Below are 17,644 nucleotides of genomic sequence, written 5' to 3'. Positions count from 1 at the left end.
TACACGCATGCTCCTAGGGGAAGGGTTGGTAGGAGTTAACCATCGCGTGATCCCGACCTCCACACATAAGGAAGACAATCAATAAATATATCATGCTCCAACTTCATCACATAACGGTTCACCATACGTGCATGCTACGGGAATCACAAACTTCAACACAAGTATTTCTCAAATTCATAATTTCTCAACTAGCATGACTCTAATATTACCATCCTCATATCTCAAAACAATCATCAAGCATCAAACTTCTCATAGTATCCAATGCACTTAATATGATAGTTTTTATTATACCTATCTTGGATGTTCATCACTTTAGGACTAATTTTGCATTTAAAGAAAATTACCATGTTGTTTAAGAAGACTCTCAAAATAATATAAGTGAAGCATGAGAGAACAATAATTTCTATAAAATAAAACCACCACCGTGCTCTAAAAGATATAAGTGAAGCACTAGAGCAAAAACTATATAGCTCAAAAGATATAAGTGAAGCACATAGAGTATTCTAATAAATTCTGAATCATGTGTGTCTCTCTCAAAAGGTGTGTACAGAAAGGATGATTGTGGCAAACTAAAAATAAAAGACTCAAATCATACAAGATGCTCCAAGCAAAACACATATCATGTGGTGAATAAAAATATAGCTCCAAGTAAAGTTACCGATAGACGAAGACGAAAGAGGGGATGCTTTCCAGGGCATCCCCAAGCTTAGGCTTTTGGTTGTCCTTGAATTTTACCTTGGGGTGCCATGGGCATCCCCAAGCTTAGGCTCTTGCCACTCTTTGTTCCATAATCCATCAAATCTTTACCCAAAACTTGAAAACTTCACAACACAAAACTCAACAGAAAATCTCATAAGCTCCGTTAGCGGAATAAAACAAACCACCACTTTAAGGTACTGTAATGAACTCATTCTTTATTTTTATTGGTGTTAAACCTACTGTATTACAACTTTTCTATGGTTTATAAACTCTTTTACTAGCCATAGATTCATCAAAATAAGCAAACAACACACGAAAAACAGAATCTGTCAAAAACAGAACAGTCTGTAGTAATCTGTATCTAACGCAAACTTCTGGAACGCAAAAAATTCCACCAAATTAGGAAGTACTAGTTAATTTCTTTATTGATCTACTGCAAAAAGAATCAACTGAAAATAACATTCCTGTGATTTATGAAAACTAATCTCGTGCCCACAAAGTTTCTGTTTTTTACAGCAAGATCAAATAACTATCACCGTAGGTTATCCTAACGGTTTTACTTGGCACAAACACTAATTAAAACACAAAACCGAATCCAACCAGAGGCTAGACAAATTATTTATTACTAAACATGAACAAAAATAAAATTGGGTTACCTCCCAACAAGCGCTATCGTTTAACGCCCCTAGCTAGGCATAAAAACAAGGATAGATCTAAGTATTGCCATCTTTGGTAGGCAAACCATAAGTGGCTCTCATAATGGATTCATAAGGTAATTTAATATTCTTTCTAGGGAAGTGTTCCGTGCCTTTCCTTAACGGAAATTGGAATATAATATTCCCTTCCTTCATATCAGTAATTGCACCAATCGTTCTAAGCAAAGGTCTACCAAGAATAATAGGACATGAAGGATTGCAATCTATATCAAGAACGATAAAATCTACGGGCACATAATTCCTATTTGCAACAATAATAATATCATTGATTCTTCCCATAGGTTTCTTGATAGTGGAATCCGCAAGGTGCAAGTTTAAAGAGCAATCATCAAATTCACGGAAACCTAGCAAATCACACAAAGTTTTTGGGATCGTGGAAACACTAGCACCCAAATCACACAAAGCATAGCATTCATGATCTTTAATTTTAATTTTAATTGTAGGTTCCCACTCATCATAAAGTTTTCTAGGAATAGAAACTTCCAACTCAAGTTTTTCTTCATAAGATTGCATCAAAGCATCAACGATATGTTTAGTAAAGGCTTTATTTTGACTATAAGCATGAGGAGAATTTAGCACGGATTGCAACAAGAAAATAGAATCTATTAAAGAACAATTATCATAGTTAAATTCCTTGAAATCTAAAATAGTGGGGTTCACTGAAATCTAAAGTTTTGACCTCTTCAATCCCACTTTTACCAGATTTTGCATCAAGATCTAAAAACTCTGAATTATTGGGACGCCTTTTAACTAAAGTTGACTCATCTCCAGTCCCATCATTATCAAGATTCATATTGCAAAACAAAGATTTAATAGGGGATACATCAATAACTTTTAGGTCTTCATCTTTATTCTCATTAAAACTAGAAGAACACGCTTTTACAAAGCAATCTTTCTTAGCACGCATTCTAGCGATTCTTTCTTTGCACTCATCAATGGAAATTCTCATAGCTTTGAGAGACTCATTGATATCATGCTTAGGTGGAATAGATCTAAGTTTCAAAGAAGCAACATCAAGAGAAATTCTATCCACGTTCCTAGCCAATTCATCAACTTTAAGAAATTTTTCTTCAAGCAAAGTATTGAAATTCTTTTGAGAAATCATAAACTCTTTAACCCTAGTCTCAAATTCAGAGGGCGTCTTATTAAAATTTCCATAGGAATTGTTCTAGGAATTACCATAATTATTAGAGGAATTACTAGGGAACGGCCTAGGATTGAAGTTTCCTCTATACGCGTTGTTGCCAAAATTACTCCTAGCAACAAAATTCACATCCATAGATTCATTATTATTCTCAATCAAAGTAGACAAAGGCATATCATTAGGATCTGAAGAAACACTCTTATTAGCAAACAATTTCATAAGTTCATCCAACTTTTCACTCAAAACATTAATTTCTTCAATTGCATGAACCTTTTTACTAGTAGATCTTTCAGTGTGCCTGTCGGTGTCAAAACCGGCGGATCTCGGGTAGGGGGTCCCGAACTGTGCGTCTAGGATCGATGGTAACAGGAGACGGGGGACACAATGTTTACCCAGGTTCGGGCCCTCTCTATGGAGGTAATACCCTACTTCCTGCTTGATTGATCTTGATGAATATGAGTATTACAAGAGTTGATCTACCACGAGATCGTAATGGCTAAACCCTAGAAGTCTAGCCTATGTGAATATGGTAATGAGTATCCGCCTATCCGGACTATGCCCTCCGGTTTATATAGACACCGGAGAGATCTAGGGTTACAAAGAGTCGGTTACATAGGAAGGAATCTTCATAGTTGATCGCCAAGCTTGCCTTCCACGCCAAGGAGAGTCCAATCCGGACACGGGTATAGTCTTCGGCCTTCGTGTCTTCGCAGCCCATCAGTCCGGCCCATAGACAATAGGCTGGACGCCCGAGGACCCCTTAGTCCAGGACTCCCTCAGTAGCCCCCGAACCTGTCTTCAATGACGAGGAGTCCGGCGCGCAGATTGTCTTCGGCATTGCAAGGCGGGTTCCCCTTCTTCCGAACTCCAAGATAGTCTTCGGATGCGATGATTGTATCCGGACCTGTTACACACACCATACACAACCGCAGAGAGTATATATTTTACACGAGTCCCATCCGCTGACAGCTTTTTACAACATGACATTACGTCTGCCCGGTCATAATTTCGAACCGTTTTTCTTCTGCCATCCCACGTTTCAAGATGCGGTTGCTATTGGCACGTCTTCTCGAAGCAGAGATCGTGTCCCCTTATTGCGGGATTCTCATCAATGCGGGTGTGGGCGACCCAATCGTGTCGTTTGCACGGCCCTTGGGAATAGGCAAGTTTAAGGTGAGTGCGGAGGCGCTTGGCATTCATGGCCTTTATAAGGGGGATAAGGATTCCCCTTCTTTACCCGCACCTTGGTTCGTCCTCAGCCCTTCCGTCCCTGAGCTCCAGCGCCCAAGCTTTAGCCCTTCCCTCGTTCGAGAAAGCACTCCAAAGATGTCCGGATCCGGAGCTGGAGGCAAGTGGGTGGCTTCTTCCGTCAAGAAGAAGGATATTAAGGAGCTCCGGGAGGCCGGATATCTGGCCAAGGAGATCACTCATCGACTCCCGGCCCAGGGACAGATCGTCCCTACTCCCGAGCCCCACGAGAGGGTTGTGTTTCTTACACATTTCGTCCGCGGGCTGGGGTTCCTGAAGGAAATATGCCCTAGAGGCAATAATAAAGTATTATATATTTCCTTATATCATGATAAATGTTTATTATTCATGCTAGAATTGTATTAACCGGAAACATAATACATGTGTGAATACATAGACAAACAGAGTGTCACTAGTATGCCTCTACTTGACTAGCTCGTTAATCAAAGATGGTTATGTTTCCTAGCCATAGACATGAGTTGTCATTTGATTAACGGGATCACCTCATTAGGAGAATGACGTGATTGACTTGACCCATTCCGTTATCTTAGCACCCGATCGTTTAGTATGTTGCTATTGCTTTCTTCATGACTTATACATGTTCCTATGACTATGAGATTATGCAACTCCCGTTTACCGGAGGAACACTTTGTGTGCTACCAAACGTCACAACGTAACTGGGTGATTATAAAGGTGCTCTACAGGTGTCTCCAAAGGTACTTGTTGGGTTGGCGTATTTCGAGATTAGGATTTGTCACTCCGATTGTCGGGGTATCTCTGGGCCCACTCGGTAATGCACATCACTATAAGCCTTGCAAGCATTGTGACTAATGAGTTAGTTGCGGGATGATGTATTACGGAACGAGTAAAGAGACTTGCCGGTAACGAGATTGAACTAGGTATTGAGATACCGACGATCGAATCTCGGGCAAGTAACATACCGATGACAAAGGGAACAACGTATGTTGTTATGTGGTCTGACCGATAAAGATCTTCGTAGAATATGTGGGAGCCAATATGGGCATCCAGGTTCCGCTATTGGTTATTGACCGGAGAGGTGTCTCGGTCATGTCTACATAGTTCTCGAACCCGAAGGGTCCACACGCTTAACGTTACGATGACAGTTTTATTGAGTTTTGATGTACCGAAGGAGTTCGGAGTCCCAGATGAGATCGGGGATATGACGAGGAGTCTCGAAATGGTTGAGATGTAAAAATCGATATATTGGACGACTATATTCGGACTTCGGAAAGGTTCCGAGTGATTCGGGTATTTTTCGGAGTACCGGAGAGTTACGGGAATTCGTATTGGGCCTTAATGGGCCATACGGGAAAGGAGAGAAAGGCCTCAAAAGGTGGCCGCACCCCTCCCCATGGTCTGGTCCGAATTGGACTAGGGAAGGGGGTGCACCCTTCCTTCTTTCTCCTTTCCCCTTCCCTTCTCCTACTCCCACAAGGAAAGGAGGAGTCCTACTCCCGGTGGGAGTAGGACTCCCCCCTATGGCGCGCCTCTCCCCTTGGCCGGCTGCCTCCCCCTTGCTCCTTTATATACGGGGGCAGGGGGCACCCCAGAGACACAACAATTGATCCTTGAGATCTCTTAGCCGTGTGCGGTGCCCCCCTCCACCATATTACACCTCGATAATACCGTTGCGGAGCTTAGGCGAAGCCCTGCTTCGGTGGAACATCATCATCGTCACCACGCCGTCGTGCTGACGAAACTCTCCCTCAACACTCGGCTGGATCGGAGTTCGAGGGACGTCATCGAGCTGAACGTGTGTATAACTCGGAGGTGCCGTACGTTCGGTACTTGATCGGTCGGATCGTGAAGACGTACGACTACATCAACCGCGTTGTGATAACGCTTCCGCTGTCGGTCTACGAGGGTACGTGGACAACACTCTCCCCTCTCGTTGCTATGCATCACCATGATCTTGCGTGTGCGTAGGAATTTTTTTGAAATTACTACGTTTCCCAACAGTTCCCTCTTCACCCGTTTGTCCGTGGGTTGATGTTTTACTACGGGCTGGATTTTCATGACCTAGCCCCCAACTTCATCCTCAATATTTCGGCATTTATCGTCGTTTGCGAGGCTTTTCTCCGCATCCCACCTCACTTCGGCCTGTGGCTGAAGACCTTCAATGTGAGGCCGAAAGTTGTGAGCGGTGAACAAGCAGAGTGCGGAGGCGCTATGGTGGGCAAGATGCCCAACGTCACCTGGCCCGAAGGCTCATTTGCGGAGACAGTGAAGGGGTGGCAATCGGGGTGGTTCTATATCACCGAGCCGCGCGACACCAATTGGGCGGCGGCCCCAGAATTCCGATCCGGAGCCCCGATGCGGCTCACCTCCTGGCAAGAGAAGGGCCTGGCCTGGGGTTCTTCGGACGAGCTGACTGGGCTCCAGACATGCGTCTGGAACATGATGACCAAGAAAATCAAGCTCGTCAATGTGATCCAGGTTATGCTTTTCCGCCGGATCCTACCGTGCCAACGCCGGATTTGCCATTTGTGGGAGTTTGATCCGGCCGAGCACCAGACGCTACTAAAGTTCTTTGATACGACGCACGAAGACATCTGGAAAGTGCTCTTCAAGGCCGGTGAGACACCACCGCCCACGACCGAGGATCGCGGGCTTAGCTTGAAACGCCAGGCTAATTCGGTAGGTTCTTTCATGCTTTCAAGGTGTACCCTTTACTGGCATACTTTGAAGGAAAGGTCTAAGCATTCCTATTAATTTTACAGGCCTGGATAGAGACAGCGGAGCAGATTAACTGTCCGGCTCCGTTACCCGAAGACCAAGAATTCCCACTTCTAACGAAGATGTTGTTTCCGGCACCTTACGAGGTGCCAGAGAAAATGGCCAAGAAAGCGGCAAAAGGGGCCAAAAGGGGCCTTCCCCGTAAAGGCACTCCGGACGTGACGTCCGGGAGCGAGTCTTCCTGTTCGTCCACTGACGACGACGATGAAGAGGAAGAAGAAAGTGACTCCCCACCTGAAGTGGGGAGGAAGAAGAGATCGGCCCCCACAAGTCCGGAGGCGAAAGCATCTAAGAGGGTTAAAGGATCCCTCGCGGATAACTCCGCATGGGATGTTGACAACAGTCCGGAACGACCTCGCCGGACCAAGCCTCGGGCCGCCTCGTAAGTACCAGAATCCGCAAATGTATGATCTTCTTGGTTTGTAATATTGACATATTATAAGCTTTGTCACTGCAGTCCGGCACGCGATGGCTCCCCGCGATCCTCGACAGAGGATTCGCTGCATTCGAAGGAGATGGCTAGCATGTCTCCGCCACCTGCTCATTCCGTCTCACCCAAGGGCGATGACGAAGTGGTGTCCAAAAAGACCTTCCCAGGCCGGGGGGAGGTTCCGGAGATCATCGGGGTGACGCCCCAGGATGACTCTTCGGCCGCTGGACATGCGGGGGAAAAAGTCCCCATGGGGACTGGTGACGGGGCCCGAGTTCCCTTCGGACCTCAGCCGGATACCATTCCGGAGATCTACACGGCTCCAGAGTCCAGCGAATGGCATTCCCTACAAGGAGGGAGCGTGCCTGTTCCACCGGTGACCTCTGTCCAACCAGAGGCACCGGATAATCTGCTAGAGGTGCCTCTATTGTGGATGAACATCATGTCCTTATGGACACGGTGATAGAGAAGGTTCAGTTCGTCAAAAGCGGTCTGACCGAAGCCTGCACTAGCCTTCTAACGGGCTTTGAGGTAAGTAATGTGATTGTAGGAAAAATATCACAGTATAGACAGTAGCCCCTGATGCTCTGTTTGGTGTTCGGGAAGAAAAGCCGGACAGGGGATCAAGAATAAATATTGCAGGAGTCTAACATGAGTTGTCTATGTGAATAAGCAGGTATTGCTGCAGGCTGCCACTGCTCATGCTGCGGAGGTCTCCGGACTGAAGCAGAAACTGGAGCGGGCCGAGGAGGAGCTCGGCCTCGTGAAGAAGCAGCTGGAGGATAGCCAAGGTATGCAGTAACCTGTGGGTATATTTCGAAAAAATGAATTGTCCGACTGGACTAAAGTGCCGTAAACTTTATTAGGGGCCACGACTGAGGTGGCAACCCTTAAGAAGGCGCTAGCCGAGGCCGAGGACAAAGCGGCCAAGGAACGCGCCTCGCACGAGAAGCACGAGGCCCGGGTTGTCGAGGCGCAGCAACAGCTCCAGGGCGCGGTAGAGAGATTTGAGTCCCTGGAGCGCGATTGTAAGGCGCAAGAGCCTGAATTGGCGAAGGTCTGCCAGAGCGCGCAGGAAGCCCAGAGCGCCCTGCAGGAAATTCAGGCGGCCAAGAAGATTACAGCGGGTAAGTCTTTCACCGTGCATAGCAAGTATATAGAAGAAACGTTCCTTGTACTTATCCTGAATTTGGATTTTTCCAGGGGCGTTTACTGATCTGCCGCACAGTGTATCAGATGTTGCCGAGCATTACAAAGCCGAGGAAGGGATGTCTACGGAGAAGTTGTTCTGGTCCCAACATCTGGGATCCGAACATCCCCCTTCAGCGACCAGCTAAAGCAGTTGGTCGAGCTGCACAGGTTGGCAGAGCTAGCCATGAAGGACCTAATAGTCCGGCTGTGACCTGCTGATCCCATACCTAGCAGCTACTTCAGACTGGTGCAACGGCTTGTGAGTGCCTGTCCGCGGCTCGAAGCCGTGAAGCGGTCGGTCTGCATTGAAGGTGCGTGTATGGCCTTTGCCCGCGTCAAGACGCATTGGGCGAAACTGGATGCCAAGAAGCTGATGACCGAGGGACCACCGGAGGGCAAGGAGCATCGTCGACCCAAGCACTATTTTGACGGTGTTCTGGAGGGGTCACGCCTTGTGGCGGAGCAATGTTCGAAGGATGTTATATTCCCATGAGAACATGTATATTACCTTGTTCTGTAATATGGAACAATGATGTTATGTAGTATAATGTTTATGATTGTAAAATTTTAACTCCTGTGCGACCATTTATTAAATCTGAGGGTTGACCAGTCGTCGGCTTCTGCCCCCACGTAGATAGTACAGGGGTGTTCGGGATAAATCTAAACACTCTTTACTCCACATTCTGGTCCTTAAAGGAGGTGTTTAGCGCAACGAACAAGGCAATCAGACTATGCGGCCTTTACCGCCCTCACTTAGCCATAGGAGTTTGACAATTAAGAAAGTTGACGAAGCCCCTGGTGTTCGGAAGGCCGAAGTAGGGGCGCTATACACGCCTAATCGGAAGAACCGATTCTTCGCAAGAAGCGGAAAAAATCTCCAACGATTTGGAACCTCTCGAACAGCTGACCGGCTCTCGCCGCATCATGACAGTCAGTTTTCGGCTTTCTCTACTGAGGTGCTCGTCCGGAAGAACCGGGACACAATCGCAGTAGTTCTCCCTTTCATGGTTGTCAGAATCACGATTCTGTTATACGATTCTACGAGTTTACGATCCAAACAAACCACTCTGATTCTACGATTTTAGTTCATAGAATCTACGTTTTTACGATCCTGATAGTGAAGATTCTACGATTTGCGATCCTACCATAGGAGCTCCGATCCGATTCAAAATCGCAATTCTGACAACCTTGCTCCCTTTACTACCCTAGCCGATGTAGCGGAACGTAAGGTAGTAAGCACAGGAGCCGGGCAACCCAACTATTGACCAAAGACATGATTCGGAGCCAATGCATATAATGCTATAAGTTCGGGGTGCCGAACTATACTATAAAAGTGTTCGGACTTTTACTGCCTTAGTGCGGGGTGTGATGAAGCCCTTGGCGTAGTAATACGTACCATGGTGTACGTGTGCAATGAGTAACAAATACCAAGGTGAGAAAACGGGAAAATGAAATAATAAGCTGACGCTGCCGTGTATTCACCATTGTGATGTAACTAGTACATCGAAGCATACTTTGTACAAGTAATGCGATAAGCAAATAAGGCTATTTAACATGCCGCAACCAAGGGCGAGCTACGTGCGGGTATTTAAAACAAGTATGGAGATCGTTTAGAGACCACCTGGATATTCCCTTGTAAGCCGGAGCTCCTTGCCTCCTTAGTGTGTTCTTGCAATCGGGTCGTCCGTATGAACCTTGAAAAGAGAAAAAACCCATAATAAAAGGAGAAGATAAAAGCGTGCGAATCCATGGTTGGTCGAGCCGCACTGTGGATCGCGAGCGAGTTATGTCAGTACCCATGGGGTTTTGGTTGCGTAGTTATGTACGCGCGGTACCAATGACATTCCCTCATCAGGGTTGGGATAGAGGCCAAATTGCTAATTCGGTTCTTGACGAGCCAGACTGTCCTATTGTAGTGTAGTCCGGACTCTCTTAACGGTGTCCAGGGGCTCGGCAGCCGGATTATGATGCTGCTTGAGAAGGCCGCTCTGTACCTCTGCTGCTAGGGCGGCTGTGTGCTCCTCTGTGCCGAGGGAGCGTTCCGTATTTCCATTGACTGTTATGACGCCGCGTGGATCGGGCATCTTGAGCTTGAGATAAGCATAGTGCGGCACCGCGTTGAATCTAGCGAACGCGGTTCGTCCGAGCAGTGCGTGATAGCCGCTGCAGAAGGGGGCGATATCGAAGATTAGTTCTTCGCTTCGGAAGTTGTCCGGGGATCCGAATACCACCTCCAGCGTGATTGAGCCCATACAACGGGCTTGTACGCCTGGTATGACTCCTTTAAAGGCAGTCTTGGTGGGCCTGATTCGTGAGGGATTGATGCCCATCTTTCGTACTGTATCCTGATAGAGCAGGTTAAGACTGCTTCCACCGTCCATTAGGACTCGGGTCAGGTGAAATCCGTCGATGATTGGGTTGAGGACCAATGCGGCCAAACCGCCATGACGGATACTAGTTGGATGATCTCGACGATCGAAGGTGATCGGGAATGATGACCATGGATTGAATTTGGGGGCGACTGGCTCTACCGCGTAGACGTCCCTGAGTGCACGCTTGCGCTCCCTTTTGGGGATATGTGTAGCGTATATCATATTCACCGTTTTGACTTGAGGGGGAAATTTCTTTTGCCCTCCAGTGCTCGGCTGCCGGGGCTCCTCGTCATCGTCCTCGCTCTGTGACTCCCCTTTTTTGCTGTTTACCTTGCTGGCCTGTTTAAAGACCCGGCAATCTCTGTTAGTATGGTTTGCCGGTTTGTCTGGGGTGCCATGTATTTGGCAAGGACGATCGAGTATGCGGTCCAAACTGGATGGTCTTCCGCTGCTCCTTTTATAGGGCTTCTTTCGCTGGCTGGACTTGGAGCCACTGAATCCGGCATGAATTGTTGTGTCATTGGTGTTATCGCCATTGCTGCGGCGTTTGTGTCTGTTGCGCCGGAACTTGACGGCGCTGTTTTTGTCCTCGGAGGGGCCTGTGTCGTTGGCTGTGTTTGTACTGCGAGCCAGCCAACTATCCTCTTCCGCGCAGAAGCGGGTCATAAGTGCCGTGAGGGATGCCATGGACCTCGGCTTTTCTTGGCCGAGGTGGCGGGCGAGCCATTCGTCCCGGATGCTATGCTTAAAAGGCCGCTAGGGCTTCGGCATCCGGACAGTCAACGATCTGGTTCTTTTTAGTTAGGAACCTAGTCCAGAATTTTCTGGCTGATTCTCCGGGTTGTTGAACTATGTGGCTCAAGTCATCGGCGTCTGGTGGCCGGACATACGTTCCCTGGAAGTTGTCCAGGAAAGCTTCTTCCAAGTCCTCCCAACTGCCGATAGAATTTTCAGGCAGGCTGTTAAGCCAGTGCCGAGCTGGCCCTTTAAGCTTTAGTGGGAGGTATTTAATGGAGTGGAGGTCATCTCCTCGAGCCATGTGGATATGGAGGATAAAATCCTTGATCCATACAGCAGGATCGGTTGTGCCGTCGTATGATTCAATGTTGACAGGCTTGAACCCCTCGCGGAATTCGTGATCCAGCACCTCGTCTGTGAAGAAGAGAGGGTGTGCGGCGCCTCTATAGCGGGCCGCGTCGCGGCGGAGCTCTGATGGAGTCCGGCTGCGGCATTCGGCCCGGGCGTGGTTAGGTTTGTCACGTTCGAATAGGTAGCCGTCGTCGTGCCTAGAGGCATGGCCTCGTGACCCGTAGATCGATCTTGTATGTCCTGCTCTACTGTCCCGTTCCTGCCGGAGATCGTATGTATGGTCCCGAGCTGGTCTGTCCCTGTTTTTGCGAGGCGGTGGGGCGGGCTGCTGTTTGGCCTGAGTTGCCGTTTTATCCCGACCACGGGGTGGCCGGTCCGCCGCTCTATCCCGACCACGTGCTGGTCGGTCCGCGTTGCGCGAGGGAGGTGTGGGATCTGGCGCCTCCTCATCAAACTGAGGTAGCAGTCTGCGTTTTGGGTAGCTCTTGGCTGGGCGCTTGAGGTCGTATTCTTCGGCTGCCAGGACGTCTGTCCATCTGTCGACAAGCAGATCTTGTTCGGCTTGAAGCTGCTGTTGTTTCTTTTTCAGGCTCCTTGCGGTGGCTATGAGCTGGAGTTTAAAGCGCTCCTGCTCTAGAGGATCCTCAGGCATGATGAAGTCTTCGTTGCCGAGGCTTGTCTCCTCTTTGGAGGGTGGACGGTAACTATCGTCCTCCGAGTCATCTTCTACGGCCTGTTCGTCAGGGTTGTCTTGCCTGTCGTCCTGTTCCTCCTGTTCGGAAGTGGCTCCGACAGGGTCTTCGTTGTTTTCGGCGTCGCCCGGAGTACTATTTTCTCCGGTGACAGTGTTGCTATCTTTAGAGCGACGCGGCTTGGAGCGGCGTTTGGGGTGCCGACGCTTGGACTGCGTCTCAGAGGGTTTATTTGCGTCTGGCTCTTCTTTGTCATCGCCAGATCCTTTAGGTGTATCAACCATGCACACGTCGTACGAAGAGGTGGCCATCCAGCGTCCAGTAAATAGCGGGTCTCGGCCTTGTTCTTTGTCGGCATCGTCGTCCATGTCCTCAATGTCTGCGGAGCCATAGTCAAGCATGTCGGTTAAGTCATCGACGGTGGCTATGAAGAAGGTGGCGGGTGGGAAGCAAAATTCCTCGTCGTCTACCTCTAGCTCAAACCGAATATAGTTCGGCTGTGAGTCCTTCTCCAAGGACAAGTTCTGTAAAGAGTTTAGCACGTCACCCAAAGGTGAATGCTGGAGGATGTCTGCGGCGCTAAATTCGAAAATCGATGACCGATCCAGCTCGGTGTCCACAGGCGTGCCTGGTCCAGAACGTATAGCCGGAGACGAGTCCGGAGTTCCATTGACGTAGATATTGCAGGATGTCGAGTCCGTGTGCGGCTCAAATGCCGCGGACCTTGTGGCCTCGGAGGGCACGATATGCTTCGGTTCTAAGGCCGTTGCAGCAATAGGAATCATCTCCTGGATGGGATCCGATGATAGATTTAAGTCGTGTTCATCGGGGAGAGGGGGAGCGATCGCTGCGGTCTCGAATCCGGTGAAGATCTAGTCTCCGCGGACGTCCGCGACGTAATTCAGGCTTCCGAATCTGACCTGATGGCCAGGGGCGTAGCTATCGATCTGCTCCAGATGGCCAAGGGAGTTGGCCCGCAGTACGAAGCCGCCGAATACGAAGATCTGTCGGGGGAGAAAGGTTTCTCCCTGGACAACATCATCACTGACGATCGAAGGGGCCATCGAGTCCTTTGCCGACGGCACAGTGGAACTCTCAATGAAAGCACCAATGTCGGTGTCAAAACCGGCGGATCTCGGGTAGGGGGTCCCGAACTGTGCGTCTAGGATCGATGGTAACAGGAGACGGGGGACACGATATTTACCCATGTTCGGGCCCTCTCTATGGAGGTAATACCCTACTTCCTGCTTGATTGATCTTGATGAATATGGGTATAACAAGAGTTGATCTACCACGAGATCATAATGGCTAAACCCTAGAAGTCTAGCCTATGTGAATATGATAATGAGTATCCGCCTATCCGGACTATGCCCTCCGGTTTATATAGACACCGGAGAGATCTAGGGTTACAAAGAGTCGGTTACATAGGACAGAATCTTCATAGTTGATCGCCAAGCTTGCCTTCCACGCCAAGGAGAGTCCAATCCGGACATGGGTATAGTCTTCGGCCTTCGTGTCTTCGCAGCCCATCAGTCCGGCCCATAGATAATAGGCCGGACGCCCGAGGACCCCTTAGTCCAGGACTGCCTCAGTGCCATTGAGAATAATTAACCATAATATTATCTATGAGTTTAGTAGCTTCTCCTAAAGTGATTTCCATAAAAGTGCCTCCCGCGGCCGAATCTAAAAGATTTCTAGAAGTAAAATTCAATCCGGCATAATTTTTTTGTATAATCATCCACAAGTTCAAACCATGAGTAGGGCAATTGCGTATCATTAATTTCATCTTCTCCCAAGCTTGTGCAACATGTTCATGATCAAGTTGCTTAAAATTCATAATATTGTTTCTAAGAGAGATGATCTTAGCGGGAGGAAAATACTTAGAGATAAAAGCATCTTTGCACTTATTCCAAGAATCAATACTATTTTTAGGCAAAGATGAAAACCAAGTTTTAGCACGATCTCTAAGCGAAAACGGAAATAGCTTCAATTTAACCATATCATTGTCCACATCTTTCTTCTTTTGCATATCACACAAATCAACAAAGCTATTTAGATGGGTAGCGGCATCTTCACTAGGAAGGCCGGCGAATTGATCTTTCATGACAAGATTCAACAAAGCATAATTAATTTCACAAGATTCAGCATCGGTAAGAGGAGTAATCGGAGTGCTAAGAAAATCATTGTTGTTGGTATTGGAAAAGTCACACAATTTAGTATTATCTTGAGCCATCGTGACAAACAAGCAATCCAACACACAAGCACACGAGAAGAAAGCGAAAAAGAGGCGACCGAAAGAGAGGGCGAATAAAACGGCAAGGGTGAAGTGGGGGAGAGGAAAACGGGAGGCAAATGGCAAATAATGTAATGCGAGGGATAAGAGTTTGTGATGGGTACTTGGTATGTCTTGACTTGTGTGTAGACTCCCCGGCAACGACGCCAGAAATCGGCGTGTTGTCGGGAGTTTGAGCCTTGACTTGACTTGGCGTAAGCCTCCCCGGCAATGGCGCCAGAAATCCTTCTTGCTACCTCTTGAGCACAACGTTGGTTTTCCCTTGAAGAGGGAAGGGTGATGCAGCAAAGTAGCGTAAGTATTTCCCTCAGTTTTTGAGAACCAAGGTATCAATCCAGTAGGAGGCCACACGCAAGTCCCTTGTACCTACACAAACAAATAAGAACCTTGCAACCAACGCGATAAAGGGGTTGTCAAGCCCTTCACGGCCACTTGCAAAAGTGAGATCTGATAGAGATGATAAGATAATATTTTTGGTATTTTTATGATAAAGAGAAATAAAGATGCAAAGTAAAATAAACGGTAATAGAAATAGCTAAGTGTTGGAAGATTAATATGATGGAAAATAGACCCGGGGGCCATAGGTTTCACTAGTGGCTTCTCTCAAGATAGCATAAGTATTATGGTGGGTGAACAAATTACTGTTGAGCAATTGATAGAATTGAGCATAGTTATGAGAATATCTAGGCATGATCATGTATATAGGCATCACGTCCGTGACAAGTAGACCGACTCCTGCCTGCATCTACTACTATTACTCCACACATCGACCGTTATCCAGCATGCATCTAGAGTATTAAGTTCATAAAAACGGAGTAACGCTTTAAGCAAGATGACATGATGTAGAGGGATAAACTCATGCAATATGATATAAACCCCATCTTTTTATCCTCGATGGCAACAATACAATACGTGTCGTTTCCCTTTCTGTCAATGGGATCGAGCACCGCAAGATTGAACCCAAAGCTAAGCACTTCTCCCATTGCAAGAAAGATCAATAGTAGGCCAAACCAAACTGATAATTCGAAGAGACTTGCAAAGATAACCAATCATACATAAAAGAATTCAGAGAAGATTCAAATATTGTTCATAGATAATCTTGATCATAAACCCACAATTCATCGGATCTCGACAAACACACCGCAAAAGAAGATTACATCGAATAGATCTCCAAGAGAAACAAGGAGAACTTTGTATTGAGATCCAAAGAGAGAGAAGAAGCCATTTAGCTAATAACTATGGACCCGAAGGTCTAAGGTAAACTACTCACACATCATCGGAAAGGCTATGGTGTTGATGTAGAAGCCCTCCGTGATCAATGCCCCCTCCGGCGGAGCGCCGGAAAAGGCCCCAAGATGGGATCTCACGGGTACAGAAGGTTGCGGCGGTGGAATTAGGTTTTCGTGGTGCTCCTGGATGTTTTCGGGGTACGTAGGTATATATAGGAGGAAGAAGCAGGTCGGTGGAGCCACGAGGGGCCCACAAGGGTGGAGGGCGCGCCCCCTACCTCGTGGCTTCCTCGTCTGCTGCTTGACGTCCACTCCAAGTTCTCTGGATCACGTTTGTTCCGAAAACCACGTTCCCGAAGGTTTCATTCCGTTTGATATTCTTTTTCTGCGAAACACTGAAATAGGCAAAAAACAACAATTTGGGCTGGGCCTCCGGTTAATAGGTTAGTCTCAAAAATAATATAAAAGTGTATAATAAAGCTCATTAAACATCCAAAACAGATAATATAATAGTATGGAACAATCAAAAATTATAGATACGTTGGAGACGTATCAGGCACCAATGGGCATGATGAACCCCTCCGTGATGGTGTCTAGATTGGATCTGTGGTTTCTGGAACTTGCGGCGGCTGGAATTGATTTTCGTCCACTCCCCTAGGGTTTCTGGAATATTGGGGGTATTTATAGAGCAAAGAGGCGGTGCGGGAGGCCACCGAGGTGGGCACAACCCACCAGGGCGCGCCTGGGCCTCCAAGCGCGCCCTGGTGTCTTGTGCTCACCTCGGGCTCCCTCTTCGGTACTTTTTTGGCCCACTGGATGTCTTCTTGTCCAAAAAAAATCCAGAAGAAGTTTCGCTGCGTTTGGACTCCGTTTGATATTGATTTCCTGCGATGTAAAAAACATGCAGAAAACAGCAACTGGCACTGGGCACTATGTCAATAGGTTAGTACCAAAAAAATATAAAAAGATTGTAAAACATCCAAGAATGATAATATAACAACATGGAACAATCAAAAATTATAGATACGTTGGAGACGTATCAGCGGTGAGCCGGTGACCTACTCCTCTGCCTGTAGATGCTCCTAGAGGAGTTTGTGGTTGTATTTGGCATCGGCCTGCGCCTCCCGGATCTGCTCCTCCCGCACCATGTCCATATAATGGGCACGGACCTCGCCGATGGTCATGGTACAATGCACCAGCGAGGGTGGAGCGGAGGAGGAGGGTGCCACAGAGGAAGAGGAGGGTGGCGCTGGCTCGTTGTTGGAGGCGTCCTCCATTTGCACGTCCTCCGGCTGCGTGCCGGCCTCCAGCCGGCAGCAATGGCGGACATGGCCTTCTTCTGCTCCGACTCAGCCCGTCCCAGAGAGCTTTGGCGGCAGAGGAATTCATGGCGGGGAGTGGTGCGGAGAGGGATGACTGTGGCTATGGCCGGGGGTATCGGGGCAGCGGTTTATATAGCACCGGTGGACGGCAGAGGGACGGACGGGTGGTGCCGGAGGAGACGCCTTGGCAACCACGTGCCATCATTGCGGGCGACAGACGGCTGGGCGGCCGTCATGTCGTTTAAACGCGTGGCAGTCACCTGCACCAGGAAGCGGCGTGGGTGGCGCTCTCTCGGCTGGCGCGGCCGCTTCAATGCCGACGCCAATGAGCGGTCGCGTCCGCTCTGGAAGAGTATGAATGCAGGCGCTGATGCTCTGGAGCGGCGCTGACCGAAAACACACGGGAGCGGGGAGGGTTTTTTAGTGGGTCAGGGTGGTCAGAAGCGGGCTTGGGATCGATCC

The sequence above is a fragment of the Aegilops tauschii genome, chromosome 2 (genome assembly GCF_002575655.3).
Source record: "Aegilops tauschii subsp. strangulata cultivar AL8/78 chromosome 2, Aet v6.0, whole genome shotgun sequence".
Taxonomy (NCBI): Eukaryota; Viridiplantae; Streptophyta; class Magnoliopsida; order Poales; family Poaceae; genus Aegilops; species Aegilops tauschii.
Note: the sequence above shows the minus strand (reverse complement) of the source record.